We start from the raw sequence: 19,290 nt of genomic DNA, 5'->3' as shown, positions 1-19,290 counted from the left end.
GTTATAAAGTGTTGTTACTTTTTTAAAAATCAAAAACTGAGAGAAATTGATCAAATAAAGAAGTTTCTTATTTCTGGTCAATAGTGCATCTAATGGTTCATTAGATCCAAGGATTTTTTAAAAATCATTTCAAATATTATGGAAAATAGATTAAAGAATTAATTAGGAAGGAAGCATACTTTCAGGACAGATATATATTTATATTACATACTACAAAATAGAAATATGACAATATAAATAATATTTCTATTACATATGATATAAACACATTTATAATATATATTTATTTTATATTATATATATTACATAAAAATTATCATAAAAACGAATAAAAAAGGATTATACAGCAAGATGGAAGATTTCCTTTAAAATGAGTTTGAGTTTTTTTTTTTAAAGAATATGTATATATATGTACATTGTACATACACACACACAGTCCCACACCTCTCCCCTAAAACTTTGAGAGATTCTATATTTCTTAAAGTGCTGAGATTGTTTCATTTTTATTTTTCTATCTGTGGCATCAAGCACAGTAACTAGCAAATAGCTGGTGCTTAATGAGTGTTGCTGATTGATCAGTCAGCTGTGAGAAAGACAGAGAGAATTCCAAAAAAGAGGAATTGCATATATGGAAGTAGAAGCAAATAATCTATATGCAGATGATGCTGGAATTGCTTATCTGATGTAACTTATGAAGGGAATAAGGATAAATTAGGTTGATAAGGTAAAAGTCCGGTGAGAGTGGGATAGTCAGATCAATGCATCTTGCAAGTGAAACTAAGAGAGTTCCTACAAGTAGTTGATCAGAAGAATAATGGAAAAACCATGATTGAGGAAGGAATGCATTCTTGGTTCTATAAAAAATGAATTAGAATAATGGAATTAAAAAAATAAAACTAAACAACAACTTCAGGTCCCAGATGGCAACTATTGTCTGAGGGTGATTGTGAAACCTAAAAAGAATTCTTAAAACCAAGAGATTTGGTTACTGACAAAGTGCCTATGGAGGTGGGTGCTTTAAAAGCTCCAAATGATGTTACCAAACAGGACATTCCTTACTAGGCTATTTAAATTATCCCTATGTGATAGCCCTTAAAATTGTGTCAACACCTTATAACCACTCCTCTCAGAGGAGGCTAAATTAAGCAAACTGTCTAATTTCTATCAGCTCACACTGCAGCCTCAGAAAATACATGCTATACAGTTGACAAGATTTGTAGTCAGGTTACTGTTTAAAAACAGAATAGCCAAGCTCATATGGATTGACCACTAATATCACTGTGGAGAAGAGGAGGGCTGAGGTTTAATTAAACCTGGTCTCTTAACAAGACAGATGGAAATTATTGTTGTATCAGCTGGGTTATACTTTAGAATTACACCTAATTTCAGACATAGCTCTTTGCATTTGTGCAATGTACGGATGCAAAGGGAGCTCTTTCTCCGATTTTTGTTTAGCTGAAATAGTTAAGAAAACTTCATGACACTTACAACACTATTTCAGAACCTAGAATTATTCTATTAAGTCCTTGGTAATAAACCTAGTTGTAGAATGAATAATCTTTAAGAATAGTAAGACTGGTAGTTATAGTCTAATAGAAGTAGAAGATTCCTAGGTCAGGAATCAAGAGGACAGACCTGGAATTGTCTCTAAATATAAGGAAGGGAAACTCAGAAGTAAACCAATTCTCCCCCCCACTAAATTTATCATTTTTTTGGATCATAGAATGGTCTGCAGTTTGCTGTCCTAGAAATCTTCTCTCGGTTGAAACACAAATTGATTCAGTTTTGTGTTTTGCTGACTAAAGGGTAAGATGTGTTCCTGGCTGGAGCAATACCTAAAATTGTCAGCAAATGAATGAAACATTTATTAACCTCTTACTACAGGAAAAGCTGCAAAGTGCTAGGGATATAGATAGAAAGATAAGAAAGTCTCTGCTCTCCAGTCACTTAGCATTATTATGGGGGAGACAACAGAGATGGGAGGTTTCAGCTGCAAGTGAAATGGGAAGGGCCCATGGTCCTTCGAGTGCATTAGCAAAACAGATGTTGAGGTTTCTTTTTAAATGTCATTTCCATTGGGGAAAAAATATCATTTTTATGATGTTAAACCACTGGACAATGCCAAGTTTCTTTGATGGTAAGAACTTCTTTAGGATTTGTGCCTAGGATGGGAGCAGTTTCATAAAGGACAGCTGTCAGGATGACAGCTGAGGTCATTGGACCAGAATTATTCTATTTGCAAAGTTCAGGGTCCTGGAGTACCTCCTTCAGGTTCTGAGGAGAGAAGGTATTTGTCATGGAAAGGGCAAGGGTGTCAAAAAATGACTTTTAGATGTGTTCACTAAGGAGACTTTAAAAAAAGCAAAGATTGTATAAGAATGAGGAGTTTTATGGTGGGAATTTAAAAAAAAAGGCTTCTTTGTCTACGTGAGAGGTGATGTAGACAGACTATGAAATTGTCTCTGTAAGTGGATAGATACTATGAAGGTAGAAATGAAAATATTTGTCAATAGATTAGATTTGTGGGGTGAGTGTAAGTGAAATAATGAGTATGATGCTGAGGTTGCAAGTCATAAACAAATAATGAATGAATTAGTAGATAAATAAATGAATGAATAGAGGGATAGATTAAAAATTCTGAATACCCAAAAAGAATTTTGAAAAGTAATTTAAAGTAAAGGACAAAAACAAAAAGAGCAAGGAGAATTTTGGTTCTCTTTTTTGAGGATATTTAGATGAAGAGGTTGATAATATTTACAATCCAGATGAAAAAATAATAAATCAGTGTATTTAATGTACATAAGCCAGGAAAGGACAAGGCAGGAAGGAATGAAGGAAGGAGGCCTTCAGAAGTGTCCCAAAGAAGTAACATTTGAAGAAAATATTACATAGCCATTAATATATGTATAATGATTGAAATAATAACACAGGCTATTCAAAACTACTGATGATATAATTGGCATTTAAAAATACATATGTATTTTCTTTGACTATGTCTTTCTATGATTTTGGAAGAAAAGTATCCCATTCCCAATTAGCTCAATTTTACCCCATAATTTTAAATTAATTAATTGATGCAGGTGTTTGGCCAACAAAATGCCTTCAGAAGCATTTTTAATATAGTATTTTATTTTTTTCCCCAAGGACTAGTTCAACATTAAAAAAAAGTTTATATTTCTTGAAGCATAACTCAATGAATGTATGAGGAATTCTGAGTCCCCCCCCAAAAAAAAACAAAGGAGCAGAAGGAAAATTTGAGGTTATAAAATTCATAGATGTTTCACAACAGCTATGTTTCACATAGCTACTATGACTTGGTGAAGTCATAATGGGAAAAAAAGCTGATTAAAGAAAAAAACCTGAAAATAAGAAAAAAAAGGTAGAAAAATTATCTCAATTTAAGTTCTATGAAATGAAAACAAAGTGAAAGAAATTTTGACATATTAGACTATGGCAATAGCTGTCACACTGAACTTAAAAAATTTTATTTGAGGTAAGCAGAGAGACCCACATTTAGAAATAAGAGATTTTTTTTAAGAACATGGAATAGGGAATTAAAGTAGATGCACATTGATCTGAGAATGGCTAAACAAATTATGGTATAGGAATATAATGGAATATTACTATGCTGTAAGAAATGATATATGTGATGAATACACGAACTGATGAAGAGTAAAGTAAGCAGAGCCAAAAACAGTGTACACCATGACTATTACAACAATGAAAAACTATATACCAAGAAAAATCAAAAATGAATTTAACAAAATTATAAAGAACAGGCCTGACTCAAATAAAGAGAGATGAAAGGACATCCCCAACCCATTTCTTTGTGCAGGTGAGAAGTCTCTTACACTGTATTGATCCCTAGTGATGTCTTTGAAAAAAACACTCTTTGTTATAAGGGATGATTCTCTGAGAGTGGGAGAAGGCAGATTCCTGATGATAAAACTATAATGACATAAGAAAAAAAGCCAAAAGAACACTTAGAATGTAGTAGAAATGGTAATTTTGTCGTTAGATAGAAGAATAAAGAATACAAGGAGAAAGCTAATATCCAAACACAAACGCAAAAGAAAAAATTTCCATTCATATGCAACAAGAAACAGGCAAACAAGTTTTACCTGTAAAATGTTAAGAAGACTTGAGTGTGAATCACTTGCTTTATAGGTTGGTAGCCTGGGGAAGCTAGATGGCATAGTGGATAGAATGCCAGGCCTGCCAGGAAAATTCAACATCCTGAGTTCAAATCATGGTCTCAGACTCCTTACTAGCTGTGTCTTCATCTGTGAAATGAACTGGAGAAGGAAATGGCAAACCATTCCAGTATCTTTGACAAGAAAATTCCAAATGTGCCACAAAGTGTTGGACATGAATGAAAATTAATTGAACAAAGTCTAGAAATAAATTCTGATCATAATTAAACCCAAGATCTATACATCATGTAAAAAGAAGACAATGGAATATGGTCATAGATATGTGTAGCACATTTTACTAGGGTACATAACTGGACAATTGCATTTATTTACTTTAAAGTGAAAATATATTTGAACATATAATCATTAAGGATATTGTTATTATTCATCAAACTAAAAAAAAACTAAATCCCAAAATTTAATAATTAAATGTTACTTTTAAAAAGAGATCCAAAATTTAAAAAAATTTTTTTTTAAATTTAAAGGTATCTAGGAATACAGACTAGACAAAGATTGAAGAAGTCATTCTCCTCTCACACTTGGTTGCCGCTCAGAGCCAAGAATATCCGAGTCTCTGACATATTTCTAATAAAAAAATCCTAAGTTTCATTTTCTGACTTCAAATCTATAAGTTACATAGATGAATCATCTTTCATCTTTCTGAGATGACTACTGACTTCCAATAAAAACCATCCATTTGCTTCTAAATGGTGGGAAAAAAAACTGGAGAGACTGACCACTTCTTCTGTTGCTAAGAAGCTTCCACTCCCACTCTAATATTTACCCACCTCTCTCACATTTGTCCCCACCTCTCTAATTACATGCCCACCCCTCTATATCCCCCTAGCTCTAGTTCAAAACTTTATTATCTCTCTTTTGGACAATTAAATAGTCTCTTATTTGGCTTCTCAACCTTCAATCTTTCCTCTCTTTAACACACAATTATCAAATTTCTATTATTTCTCAAGCATCAATCTGATCATGTCACTAACCTGCTCAAAAAGCAATGCCTATTTCATTGCTTCCTGAAAACATATTCCCAGAAAAACTGAAAATAGCAAGTTTATACCTCTTCTGTATCATCAGCATATACTAGCATACCAAGGACCCACTATAATAAAAGGCAATCTTCTTTCTTCATCTTTTCCAGTCTTTCTCAATATTCTCTAGGCTGTCTTTCCAGATTAAGTGCACATAACCTGCCATCCTATACTTTATACCACGGCCAGGCTGGTCTCACTGATATCAGCTCTGCACACACATCCCACCTTCTAGACCATGGCACTGTCACCCAGACTCTTTTCAACATCAGCTTTTTGGAATTCCCAGCTCCTGCTCAAGGCTCCATTGCCTACATCAAATCTTTGTTGACTACTTAGTGGTAACTTGGTCTCTAAGGCCCCCACCACTTAAAATTATTTCCCAAGAATCCCTTTGTCCCTTTTAGAAGAAAATAAGCTCTCTGAGGGCAAGTTGTTCTGTTTATGCCTTTTTATTCCTGCAGACTAAAGAGATAGTATGACATACTGACAAGAATATTGGTTAAGTCCCACATCTGACACATTCCTTTTATTCTAGTGCTATCTGTCTGGTGATTATTTCCAATTTATTCTGTGTGTTGCTTCTGGGTACATAGCTGTTGTTTGCATATTGTGTCTCCCATTAGATTGGGAGCTTCTTAAGGGCAGGGATTTTTTTTTTTTTATCTTTACCTGCATTCCCAGAACTAAGCTCAGTGCCTAACTCACAGTAGGTACCTTATAAATGCGTATTTCCTTTTTCTTATCCCTTAAGGCAGAAGCTTTTCCTAAAAGATTTTGGAAGGGCCTTTTTTACCCAGGATCTCCTAATCCTTAAAGACAATTTTTTGTTTCAGTATATCAATAAACAAATAGTTGGTCATCAGCTTAGGGATGTATTCCCTGGGGTTAGAGGGTATTGGCAGTGATTTAAGGAGTGTTCAGAAGGAAGTTTGTTGAGATTTTTCCAATCCTCTGTAGCAAGAAGTTACAAAGTCCAGGTCACTTTCATTAGCAAAGTATGAAGGAAAAGTCTGGATGTCTGAGTCCAAACACTCTGATTTCAAGCACGGTAAAGTTTAAGGGCACATAGGGTTTACAGAAAACAGTGATTCAATTCATTTTATTGTTTTAAAGTTTTATTGGGAGGAGTAACTTATTATCTTTGTTAGGCATTTCAAGTTCTGGATGCACAGTCATGTAAATATGACTAGGTCATATCTGGATTAGACATAACTGGATAAATAGAATTAATTATCTCCCTGGCCATGCATTTGATTCTTAGTACTACAACTACCTCTGAAATTCCCTTAATAAGGAAATAAGAATACTAGATACTACTAGATTAAACTGATGGGAGTGCATGCTGAGGTACAGATCTATGTTATGGCTTTATAAATATACTTAATGGCTAAAGCAACTGAGTTTTCCAGGCCTTCCTCACCTACTCTCTAGAGGCATATTTCCTCTAGTAGTTTTTTGATTCTTTTTCTGAATAAATATGAAGATGATAATAAAAGATACAGGAAATCACCACTTTAATCCCTAATCCAGGTCTAATTTCAACTTTAAAACCAGGTTTCTAGTTACTGTCTCATTCTGGAACTTCCCTTGGAGCCTGAGGCCTCCTTGGCCAGGAATGTTCAAACACTGCCTCCAGAAGACTTCTCAACTTGGGGTGCAAAACTTGCCCCCTTCTCCCACTAGTGACTTCCTCCTGGGGCTTCCATTCCTTTTCAGCTTCCTATTACGTGTTGTCTTCCTGAGGGCAGAGAGATGTCTTTTTGTACACTTGCATCTGTCTCCTCAGTATAAATTTTGATTTTGAGATTCTGATGTTGAGAGATAATGGAGGATGGAAGGGACCAGCATGCTATGGTCCATAGGGTCATGAAGAAGGACATGATTCAACAACAACAATATTCCCGGTATTTGACACATGCCTGGCACAGAGGAATTGCTTAATAAATGCCTATTTCATTGCTTCCTGAAAATATATTCCCAGAAAAACTGAAAATAGCAAGTTTATACCTCTTCTGTATCATCAGCATAAACTACCATATCAAGGACCCACTATAATAAAATTCTGAAATGAATTCTTTACCTGAGGTTCACAAATCACCAAGGAGTCAATGGACAGATTTGAGGGAAGGGATCCATAAATTTGGGGGTGGGGTGGGAGAAGGAATTACATACTCATTTTCACTGACCTCTAAGTGAAGTTTCTCTTTTTCTTCAATTATAGATGTAGACCAAAAACCATTATTTTGAGAAGGGGTTCATATGCTTTATCATTCTTCTAAAAGAAGTCCAAAACACAAAAGAGAGTCCAGATCTAAGGCACCTTAGATAACAGATCAAATTCATGCACTGTAGCATTTGAATTTAATCAGAAATCTGTTGCCAACAGGGTAACATTTTCAAAAGAACAGTTGAAAGAAAAATTCTTGTCAGAATTTTTGTTCCAGGTAGAAAGCATTAGAAAATTCTTTGGACAACTGCTCACAATGAGAGCATGTAATAATAGTGATTAATTTGTGTTTTTTCTTTAATTACTGCTTAACAAAACAGCTCTTGAGGAATCTTTTTACTTTAGTAGATACAAAAATATCTGAATAACTTTTATTCCTTCCACCCGCAACCTCTAGCGCCTAAAAAAAAAAAGTAAGTATAAGCCTATGAATCTTGGTCTTATAATAATTCAATAACCACCAAGGACTTAAAAAGAAAGAAAAACTTAAAATATCAGGAACTTTCTTTCTTTCTCAAAAACTCAAGATCACGCTTTTCATGTCTCTTCTCCCTGAGCCAACCCCTTGAAAGTATTTAAAGATTCCTTAAGATTCTATACCAATTCAAATCTATTGTTGCCAAAAAGAAAATCTTGGAAATTGTTCAGGAAGGAAAATATTGGAAGAAGGCATTCAGTTTATTCTAGAAAGAAGATTATAGTAATGCCACTGGCCAGGGATTTAATTTAGTGGTTTTTTTTTTTTTTTTTTTTAGGATGAATTACCATTCAAAAGGCAAACAGTTCCTTCAGAAATTCTCCCTCAAAACCAATTGTCTAAAACTTCAGCAAAGATAGGTAGTAATGGAAAATAAACTGGGCCCCATGCCAATCCTCAGACTAAAAATACAAAAGATAGCATTCTAAGAGCCAAGTAATTTCTCATCTTGAAGATTTATTTACAAGCCTCAAAGTAGAAAATATTTATTAAGCTCAATTCTCCTCACACATAAGTGTGTAACACTTGTGACTCACTCATTCAAAAATTGAGTACTTATGTGTAAAACACCATAAGAAAAATAACAGCAAGTATCTGACAGCCACTGAAATCCAATTTATGCATAAACTGAAAGACATCCCCCAAAGACATGGTAGGGAATAAGGTACAAGAAGACTGGGAAGAAAGGAACAAGTTAGCCTTTATGACAGGCTTTGAATGTCAAATAGAGGATTTTGTATTTAATCTTGGAGACTATAGGGAGTTTATTATTAAGGAGAGGACTCACTTGCACTTTAGAAATAGCATTTTGGATACTGAATAGAGGATTGGAGTAGGGAGAGACATGACGAAAGCAGACCCACAACAAGACAATGTTATAATCCAGGTGTGAAATGATAAAGGTCTGCACCAAGCAGTGTTAGAAGTGGAGGATTACACCTAAAGTAATGAGTTGGAGAAATTGGGAGGATGGTGAATATTTGAAGTATAACCATATTTTCAAAAGGGAGAAAGCAACAGCTTTTTCACATATAGGTTGGCAGAGCCGGAAGGGACCTGGAGTAAAGAACTTCTGTACTGGGAGACAGTGTAGAACTGAGGTCTGCGTTGAGAGCAGTCATAGAGCATAGAACATTAAAGCTATGAAAGTACTAAATTTGGAGTCAGAGAACCTAGATTCAAGTCTTAAAACTATTTAGATGAGGATGGAGGTTTTTTTGGATTAGGTGAAAGAGGCCATTCCAGATGGCTCTGGAGGGGAAAGTAAGCCAGGTGACCTTGCACAGCCCTCCCTCCTTATATCCAAATCACTAGCATGTCATTGTATCACTTTCTTGATGTCATGGTCCTCTTCAAGAATGAAGGAATTACAGAGAAGTGGGGAAGATGGCCATCTTTCATATCTCCATGGTTTTCCAAGCTTCTTGGTAAATAGTCAGTTCATTAGAACAAAACATTTCTCCTCCTAACTCCTTTCAAGTCAAAGAGTTTTGATTTATAATAGTCTTAACTACAAGGCACAGGTAGGAGAAAGGAAATAGATGGGGGGGGATAAAGGAAGGAAACAAACTTCATAATTTTTTTGGTCAGTGATAATTGTGGAAATATGTATAGAAGCATTTTTTCACACTGTACAAGAAAAATCAGATCAAAAAAGAAAAATGTAAGCAAACAACAAAAAAGTGAAAATATTGTATTGTAATCCACACACAATGTGTCTGACATTTATTGCCATCTAAGGAACAGGGTGGGAGAAGGGAAGGAGAAAAAAATTGGAAACAAGGTTTTGAAGGGTGAATGTTGGAAACTATTTATGCATATGTTTTGACAATAAAAGTTTAAAAAGAAAAAGAGATTCTTAAGACAAAGAAGATGTGATTTCTGATATTTCCTGTACCAAGACAAACGTTATCTGACCTAGAAGATAAATTTTAGGGAGTTACATAAAAGTGTACTGGTTCTTGTGGTTCAAGAAGGTCCAGGTTTACACTCTTGGTAAATAAATCCCAGAGGCAGCTCTTGCCAACTCTAAGGCAATTTTCTATCCACTATGTCACACTATCTCTGTGTGCCAAAAGGCAATATTTAATAGAATAATCACTGAGATAATTTAATGTCAAAAATATTCATCAAAGAAAAATGTAGAGCTACTAAGTAAATGTCTATAAATGATAATTAGCATTTATGTGATACTTTAAGATTTGCAAAGAGCTTTATATATGTGAATTCATTTTATCTTCACAACAATTTTATCCTACCTGTGAGGCAGATGTTAATTATCATCATCTTCATTTTATATGACCTTTACCATTCTCTTCCAGTTCTATGATTTTTACTTATTCTTCATAATTTTATGTATCTTTGCCACAAGTATGAAGCAAAATAAACTAAAATTATTGTTATGGTGTATAATTAAAAGTAATTATCAAATCCTTTGAAAACCCTAAAATATTATTCCATAGAACCGATAGATTCCCTACACAAATGAACACAATTTTTTATCAGGCAAATAAGAATTTGTCAATATAATTTTATATGATTAATCAATCATATTTTAGGAGACAAAAAATTATGAGTGATTAATTTTATTATCTATCCATAGCCACAGTAGCCAGTGTCAGCTAGAATTTTATCTTTTTATTTCCAATAAAAGTAAAGCACAAGAGAAGAAATGCTTTTAAACTGTTAAAATAGCAAGAACCAATAGTCAAGAGAATGAGGAAGTGATGCAAATGATTTAGACGATCCTTTGCTTATAGAATCTCTTGCTAAGACATTTAAAAAGTTATCCAAATAGAGTGTCATTCCCTAACTTGACTATATTATCCAAGTTTAAAATGGCAAATTCAAAATTATGGCAGCTCATGTTGGCAATTCCCCCAAAGATTTTCTGAACCATTCTCCTATCCCTTCATTAACTTCCCTATTTCCACAAACAGCTGTATCTGGTCATATGTGGAAAAGAAATGGAAAGTAATATCAAGGCCTAGGACCTGACCAAAATATAACTGCTCACATGGATAGTAAAAAGTGCACATATATGTCCATTCGTACTCAGGAATCTATCTTAGAAAGCTACCAATTCACAATGAGTCTCAGCAATATGTTCTCTGTTTTTCAATCGTACTCTAGACCTTACTACTTCATAGGTTCACAGAGTCAAAGAATGAAAGAGCTGGATAAACCTTGGAAGCCAATGAATGCAAATCCTTTTTTAAATTCCTACAGCTGAAGAAAGGTTCAGGTCACACAGCAACTTAATGGAAATGGAAGCTAATGAAAACATTCAGATGTAACCTTCAGATCTTCTGAACTGATTCCTAATTCCCAGCTTGGTGCTAACTATATGCTATGTGATGAGTAATGATTTAGGTCCGCTCATCTGTCTGAAATCTATATTAAAATCAATTTCTGAATCAAAAATAGCATTAGCTTCTCTCCCTCCCCTTTTTATCCTCAATAGTATTCTTATTTTTCCAAACACATGTAAAGACATGGGTTTTTTTCTGGAGGGGAGGTTTGTTTGTTTTTTGCTGAGACAACTGGTGTTAAGTGATTTACCCAGGGTCACACAGCTAGGAAATGTTAAGTGTCTGAGGCCAAATTTGAACTCGAGTCCTCCTGATTTCAGGGCTAGTACTCTATCCACTGTAAGTAGGCAGCTACCTAGCTGCCCCATAAAAATAGTTTTTAACCTTCATTTTTGTAAGATTTTGTGTTCCAAATTTTTTCTTCTTCCCTTTCTTATCTTCCCCCTCAAGACAACAAGCAAGCTGATATAAGTTATACATGTATAATACTTTTCAACATATTTCTATATTTGTCAAACTGTGAAAGAAAAATCAGACCAAAAGGGAAAAAAAACACAAGAAAGAAAAAGCAAGCAAGCAAAAGAAGTAATAATAATATGTTTTCAAACCACATTCAGTCTCCACAGTTCTCTCTCTGGATGCAAATGGCCTTTTCCATCCCAAATTTATTGGAATTATCTTGAATCACCACTTTGCTTAAGTTTATCATAGCCGATCATCACATAATCTTGCTTTTAATATGTACAATGTTCTCCTGGTTCTATTCATTCCATTTTGCTTATCAGTTCAAGTAAGTCTTTCCAGACTTATAATAATATCTCATTACATATGCCATAATTTATTTAGCCATTCCCCAACTGATGGGCATCCACTCAAATTCCAATTCCTTGCCACTACAAAAGAACTGCTACAAACAAAAAAATAGCATTAGGTTCTGCAAACAGTAGCTTACAACCACAAACTCAAGGATATTTCCCACAGGTTATAGGATTAAAAAAAAAAAGTGTTGGTTAATGATGACATACCCACATATATTATGAAGAAACTGGTAGCTTCAGACTCAAATATGAAAGAAAGACAACAACCTGAGTTAACTTGACCACAAATGAAACTAAGGTTAGAATCACTTATATACACCTACTGCTTAATTCCTTTTTTAGCTAGCACTGATTTTCTTTGGCTTTTGGATTTAGGTTTCTTAGTTTCATAGCCATAGATCTTGGTCAAATTAAATAGTTCTGTTCTCTCAGTGAGAAATCTGTTATTTGAGCATTTTCTGGACCTTAATTAACTAGTAATTGACAATGAGGGGATGCAGCCCATGGTTTCCCCTTTCTTCTTCCTTGGTGTGGATTTGCTAGATATTATGGGCATTAGAGACTTTTTGGATATGTACACAGTAACATATACTAATAGATACCCCATAAAAATCTGTGAATTCTCCATGAAATTGTTTAGGGGCATTCACAAATGACAAGAATTCACCCTTCAAATTGAGAAAGGTCACATCCTTCCAAGAATACAAGCCAGAGAAAAGAGAACTGAGAGCAGACTTCCCAAGTCTAAACCATGATGGCAGCTGGGGCAATGGCAAAGTTATTGCCCAGACAGACAGGCACACGTCCACTTAGCCCAAGGTCAAGAGTTCAGGAATTGCACCTTCTAGGGAAAGAAGGGAATTTCCTGACATAGCATGTTCCTTGGAGAAATAGGAGGGCAGTTCACAAAGTAACTATACAGCATCCTACTTGGGGATGAGAACCAGAGAGTTACTCAGAATGTGGGTCTGATGGGAAGGGAACTGCTTATTTAGTAGCCCTCAAAGTATGTTTACCTTCCAGGAGGAGGCTAAACCACACAGTGATACTGTGAGTCTTAGGGAGACGATGTAGCACTCTGTGGGAAAGAGAGGGTTACCTGATAGCAACTCCAAGTTCAGCTCCATTTCAGGAGGACCTGAGTTCAAATGTGATCTCAGACATAAACACTTAACCCTGGGCAAGTCACTTAACCCTAACTGCCTCAGCAAAAAAAAAAAAAAAAAAAAAAAAAAAAAAGTAAAGTTAAATTCTAAATCTTAACAATTAAAAATCATAGTGAGCTTATCATTGTAGAAGATTCAGCATTTTCTCCAGGCACTGTGTTATGTGTATGTGGAAAATATCACAGAAACAAAAACTTAAATAAAGTAAATATTAGAAATTCAAATAAAAACCAAATTTTTTGAAGTAATATATTATTGATCCAGCTGTGAATTAGTCTAACAAATCTCAAAAGCAATTCAGAATTGTGTTAAAAATAAGATTAAGATGTTCATATTCTTTGATCTAGAACTCTAACTGCTAGGTATATACCCCAAGAAGTTCAAATCCAGAAAAGTACCATGTAGATTCGAATATTCATAGAAAAATTTTTGTGGTAACAAAAAACTGGAAACTAATTATATGTTTATTGACTGGAGAATAACTAACCAAATTATGGTATATGAATGTAATGGAATATTATTGCATCATAAGGAAACAAGACGAAGGATATGAAGAATTCAGAGAAATATGGCAAATATTACTATATGGAACAATATAGAGTGATGTCAACAATTATCAAGAAACAATAAATACTATGACTAAAGAATATCAACAGAAAGAACAGACAAAAAACCAAAGCAACAAGATATGTAATTATAATAACCAAAACTAATCCCAAATAAGAGATGAGAACTCTTTCTTCCCTTCTTTGTAGAGGTGGGGGGAAATGGATGTAAGACACTATTTTTCCTTTCTTATTCACTCTGTATTCAGGTCTGTTCACTTAGGAATAGGGAATAGGGAAGGAGCTATATCAGGCACTGGTGAAATCATTAAAAAATTTTTAAATTGCTTTTGAAAAACATATTTTAATAATTAGGATCATAGCTAAGTTTAAGCACAAACTAAGCCAACTGGTCTAAACCTCTTTTTTTAAAAAAATTAAAAGAAAATCAACATGTCAAGCTTTCTAGCTTACCATAATGGACTTTGGTTCTTACTTCATTAATCTGTAAGGAGGCCAAAAAAAAAAAAAAAAAAAAAAAAATCAATCTGTTCTTCATCTCTAGGGTAAAGTACAGGGTTCTTTGACTATAGCACACCTTCCTAAGTGACTCATCTTTAGCAAAAGTTAAAACCAATGAACTGTGTGCTCAAAGTTATTGTTGTTTGTCTTGCTTTCTCGAAATGGACCATATCATCAAGAAGGTGACAATGCCATAACTTGCAAGTGAATTGAATTTAAGCGTCACCTGCCTCACTTTCTCATCTGGGTCCAGTGGCAAAATATAGACCAGGACAACTCAGTGGTAGACCTTGGCCTTTTGTGTGTGTGTGTTCAAAGTGCCACTGGTATATATAATATATATTGCAATACAGGAGAAATTAGAAAGCTCAAAGGATAATTAAAATAACACCTTATTCCAATTTCTGAATCAAGAGATTACCAAAGTGACATGAGATCTAGAGACTCTGTTCTTCTCTAGACCTAGACAATGATAAAGACAACAGATCTTTCAAATATCATCATTTTATATACTACCTGTGTGATCCTGGCTAGGAAAATTACTTAACCCTGGTGGTTTAGCAAAAAAAGAAAAATAATAATTTAAGTAAGATCTGTAAAGGGCCTAACAGGCACAGAATTTATAGTATGAAGGAACCTTAAAGATCATTTAGTCCAACCTCTTTGGTTTTAGAGGTAAGAAAACTGAGGCTCAAAAAGATTAAATTATTTGTCCAAGATCATTCATCTAATAAAGTGCAGACTGGCTAGAATGTACCATAAGTCCTTTGATTTCAAATCCAATGTACCACCACCCTTCCCTGTAATATTCTCTTTTAAAATGTTGTGGTTTTCTTGGGATTTCTGAAGGCAGTCTTCCTTTCAGTTCAGTAATCACCACACAAGTAGCCAGGTGTTAAAGTCCAAATCTTTTATTGTCTCTTTCAAAGTCCTATCCTCTTCACTTGGGGCTCAGCTAGTTTTCTGGAAGCCTTCGGGAGTTTTAGTGGAGAAGAGAAGGAGGAGAGCCTGCCACCAAGGCGGTGTGAGATGGGATGAATCTGTCTGAGTCCAAGGGCTTGTGCTCCAACCTTCATCCTCCAGACACTACAAAGGTAGAGGATGGAATGAATCTGTCTCAGCCTCTGAGAGCTTCTAGTGCACTTGTCCTTTCTGGCCCTGGGAGCTTCTTGCTTATATGTTATACACTGAGTACAGACCAATCATTATATCACTAGGAAACTATTATTTGTTGTAGTAGGATTAAGTCAATGCTAAACTAGATTTAACCATTGTCTCCTCAATTCCACTTAGTAATTCCACTTAGTGCCTTGTATCAAGTTCTGGCCCATAAAATCTCCTTGTAGGATTAAATCAATCATACTGAATCATGCTAAATTAGATAACTATTGCCTCTATCAATTCCACTGATTTAGTGCCTTGTAAGATTCCTTTGTTTCAAGGTTCAGAGTTCTGGTCCATAACACTTCCCTTTCATCATTTTGCCTATATAATCTCTTATCCTCCCCAAAATGCAATCATACTTCCCAACTCCGACACCTGTTCCCCATTCCTCCCCCATTCACCTGCCTATCTCTTCTTGCAGCTGTGGGAAATTCAGAGATAGCATGGCTGATTCCATTTCCCAGGAGTCTTTCAGCAACAGCAACTCTGCTTGGTCTTCCTGTCTCCAAAGCAGTGGTTGCTTCCTGAACCACTTAAAATAAGTTTTTTATTGATGCCTTTTGTTTTGTACATCATACTCATTTCCAGATAAACACCCTATCAAACCCCCAACTTATAACAAAGAAAAACAGTGAAGTCAAACTGAACAAAAGAACCTGATAGTGTGTGCTATATTTATTCCTCATTTATAGGACCAAACTTTTAGCTAGAGGTATGAATAGGACAGCTCAAATATTTCCTTCTTGTGTATGTAAATGCAAGGGTATGAAGACAATCTTCCTTCACCCCCCAAAAAACTCCCCCAAATAATTCAATTTTGTTTCACCCTTCCATCCTCTCTCATTTCCAACTTTCTTCAAATTATCCTCTATACCTAAAACATAAAATTCTACCCCTGCAAATCTCTGCTAGATGCAAGTTTTCTTTTCTTTCAAAGTTCAAAGAAGTAGAGTTTTTTTATTATTGAATTATTTCAGTGTCTAAATTTTTTGTGAACCCCACTTAGGTTTTTTTTTTTTTTTTTTTTTTTTTTGACAAAGATACTGGGTGGTTTTCCATTTTCTTCTCCAGTGCATTTTACAGATGAGGAAACTGAGGCAAACAGTGGTAAAGTGGCTTGTCCAGAGTCACAAAGTAAATAAATGGTTGAAGACAAATCTAAACTCAAGTCCTTCTGCCTACCAGGCCTGCTGTTCTATCCACAGGGCCATTTAGCCGCCCTAGTAACTGAGATTGGATTTCATTCAATCCAATGCAACTCAACATGCGAGATGGTATGGGCAAAAGTAAAAAAAAAATTTAGTGATGGGAATACCAAGTGAGAAGTAGGCCAGTTTGACTAAAACTGGCAAACCCATTTCATTCAGCCTTCCTAGGCCAATCAACAACCGTTTACTTAATATCCCTACTACATGCTTAGCACTGGGGACAAGCATACAAAGAATGAAATAACCTCTCATCTTCTCAGAAAAAAAACTTCTATCCCAGCTAGAAGTGAACTTTCTTTCTCTGGATATCTCACAATATTTTCTATGGACCTCTCCTTTGTATCTACTAACAAGAATATCACTTGTTTTAGAAATCCCTTCTACCAGTAGTGATCATTAGCTTTTCAGTGACTTCATCTTATAGAGTTGCCTGATCATCTTTATTTGACTTGTCTGTGGAAACGCATATTATAAGCAGAAGTAGTATTTCAGTACAGCTCTTCCTTACAAAGATGGCGGGCCTTCTTCCATCAAGGACATTTATTATATTATAAACTGCTTCAACATATGTTCTCGATCTGATTTCATCTTTGTATCCTATGCCACCTGAAGCATAGCAAGTAATTAATAAATATTTGTTGAATTGAATCATTAAATTGGAAAGAACCAACTGTTTGAAAAGAAACCAAAAAAGTTTGCGGTAAATACAAATCAAGCATCATTAACAAGCTAAACTCTGTGCATAGCATTGTATTAGACAAGTCTAGTACAATTAGCCTTACGTCAAACATGTCATCTCATATATAACAGGCGATATTACACTGGATTTAGAATCAGAAGACTTGAAGCTCAATTCTGAGACTTGTTGGTACTAAGGTGATTTTGGGCATATCCCTTTAATTCTCTGTGTCATTTCCTCATCTGTAAATAAGACATTAGCCTAGATTAGCCATAAGATCTTATCCAACCTTCAATCACTAATTCTGCAACATATTTCCTACCTATCCCTCAAGCTTTATACAGCTGGCTTAATATCAGAGTTTTTCTAGCTCATTTTGACCTCAGAATATAGACACAGATTAAAGGGGTTCCCAGTGTAAGCCCTCAAGTAGAGGGCAGCCTTTATTTTATCCCTCCTGAGAGAAAGAAGAAAACTCAGGGGCTTAGAAGAGTCCATAAATTATCAATACAATTCTCTTCTCTCTCCTATAAACCCCACCTTCCCCCCAGGGATCTAGATAATTATCCAGACTCATAGTGCCACCCTGTGGTTTGGACTTGTCTCAGAAGAGAAACAACATTTGGGTAAGGGAAAGACAAACCCAAGACATTCAAACTTTGGGATTCACGCCATTGACCAATAGCTTACACTCCTCAAAAAAAGAAAATGAAGTTGGGATTGTAAGAGAGGCAACTCCCTTTCCTATGGATGGACATCATCCAAATTACTCCCCATAATAGTCAAAGGTAAACTGAGTCTTTCTTCAATAACACAGCTTCAGGGCCATGTATGTGCAAAGTCCCCTTCTCTCCAAGACTTATGAACTGCTATCTGGGAACTGTCTCTTCTCTCTTGGAAAGACTGTGTTCAAGAGATCTAAAATGTAAAAATCTAAACCTGTGCTACAGTGCAGCATTATCAAGAAATCCCTTGTTATATTTTCCTAAAAAACTCTTCTAGAAAGCTAAACTTCAAAAACTTCTACCCCACTGGCTCTGGAGTCAGGAAGAACTGTATTCAAGGACTTGAATTCAAATTCGAACTCAGGGCAATTAACACTTACTAGCTGTGTGACCCTGCCCAAGTCACTTAACCCTAGATGCCTTAAAAACAAAGATTCCTACCCCTTTGCAACATGTCTCCCTTATTCATAGTTATAATCTCTTGGATGTAGAAGTTATGTTCTCCAGGAATGTCTCAGGGTCTCTCCCCTGAGGATGCATCACTCAAAGGCCACCACCACCTCTTGCTGCAATGTCTTGGGACACATTGGGTAACAGATATATTCCTAGGAGTTCACTTCAGGAAGGTAGAGACTGATAGGCAAGATTTTCAGCTTGACAATACCTGAGACTGAGAACAAAGTCAGATAACAACCAGTATCTTATATTATACTGTGAAGATTAAGTAAAAAAAACAACCATGATAAATGTTTTTTTAACGTTATTTCTCAAGTAGAAAAAACTGAAACTCAAGGGCAAAACCAATTTGGAATATAATTTCATTTGCATAATTTTCTTCTTTTGAAAAGCTTTTTATTTTCAAAATATATGCAAAGATAGTTTTTGACATTCACCCATGCAAAACTTCTGTGTTCCAAATTTTGCTCCCTCCCTTCTCCACACCCCTCTCTCCCCTAGACAGCAAGTAATCCAATATATGTTAAACATGTACAATTCTTTTATATATATTTCTATATTTATCATGCTGCACAAGAAAAAAATCAGATCAAAAAGGGAAAAAATGAGAAAGAAAAAAAAGGAAGCAAACAACAACAAAAAAAGTCAAAAATACTATATTATGAGCCACATCGAATCTTTCTGGATGTAGATGGCTCTTTCTGTCCCAAGTCTAAAGGAATTGGCTTGTATCACCTCAGTGTTGAAAAGAGCCA

The 19,290-nt window shown here is 35.2% G+C and overlaps 1 protein-coding gene across 1 annotated transcript in view; it reads right to left on the bottom strand.

Moving 5' to 3' along the window:
* DUSP16 (dual specificity phosphatase 16) overlaps window positions 1–19,290 on the bottom strand; it is a 95,404-nt gene that overhangs the window by 59,320 nt on the left and 16,794 nt on the right. The window lies entirely within an intron of this gene.

The sequence above is a fragment of the Sminthopsis crassicaudata genome, chromosome 5 (genome assembly GCF_048593235.1).
Source record: "Sminthopsis crassicaudata isolate SCR6 chromosome 5, ASM4859323v1, whole genome shotgun sequence".
NCBI classification, from domain to species: Eukaryota; Metazoa; Chordata; class Mammalia; order Dasyuromorphia; family Dasyuridae; genus Sminthopsis; species Sminthopsis crassicaudata.
Note: the sequence above shows the minus strand (reverse complement) of the source record. Positions and strands in the feature narration are given on the sequence as shown.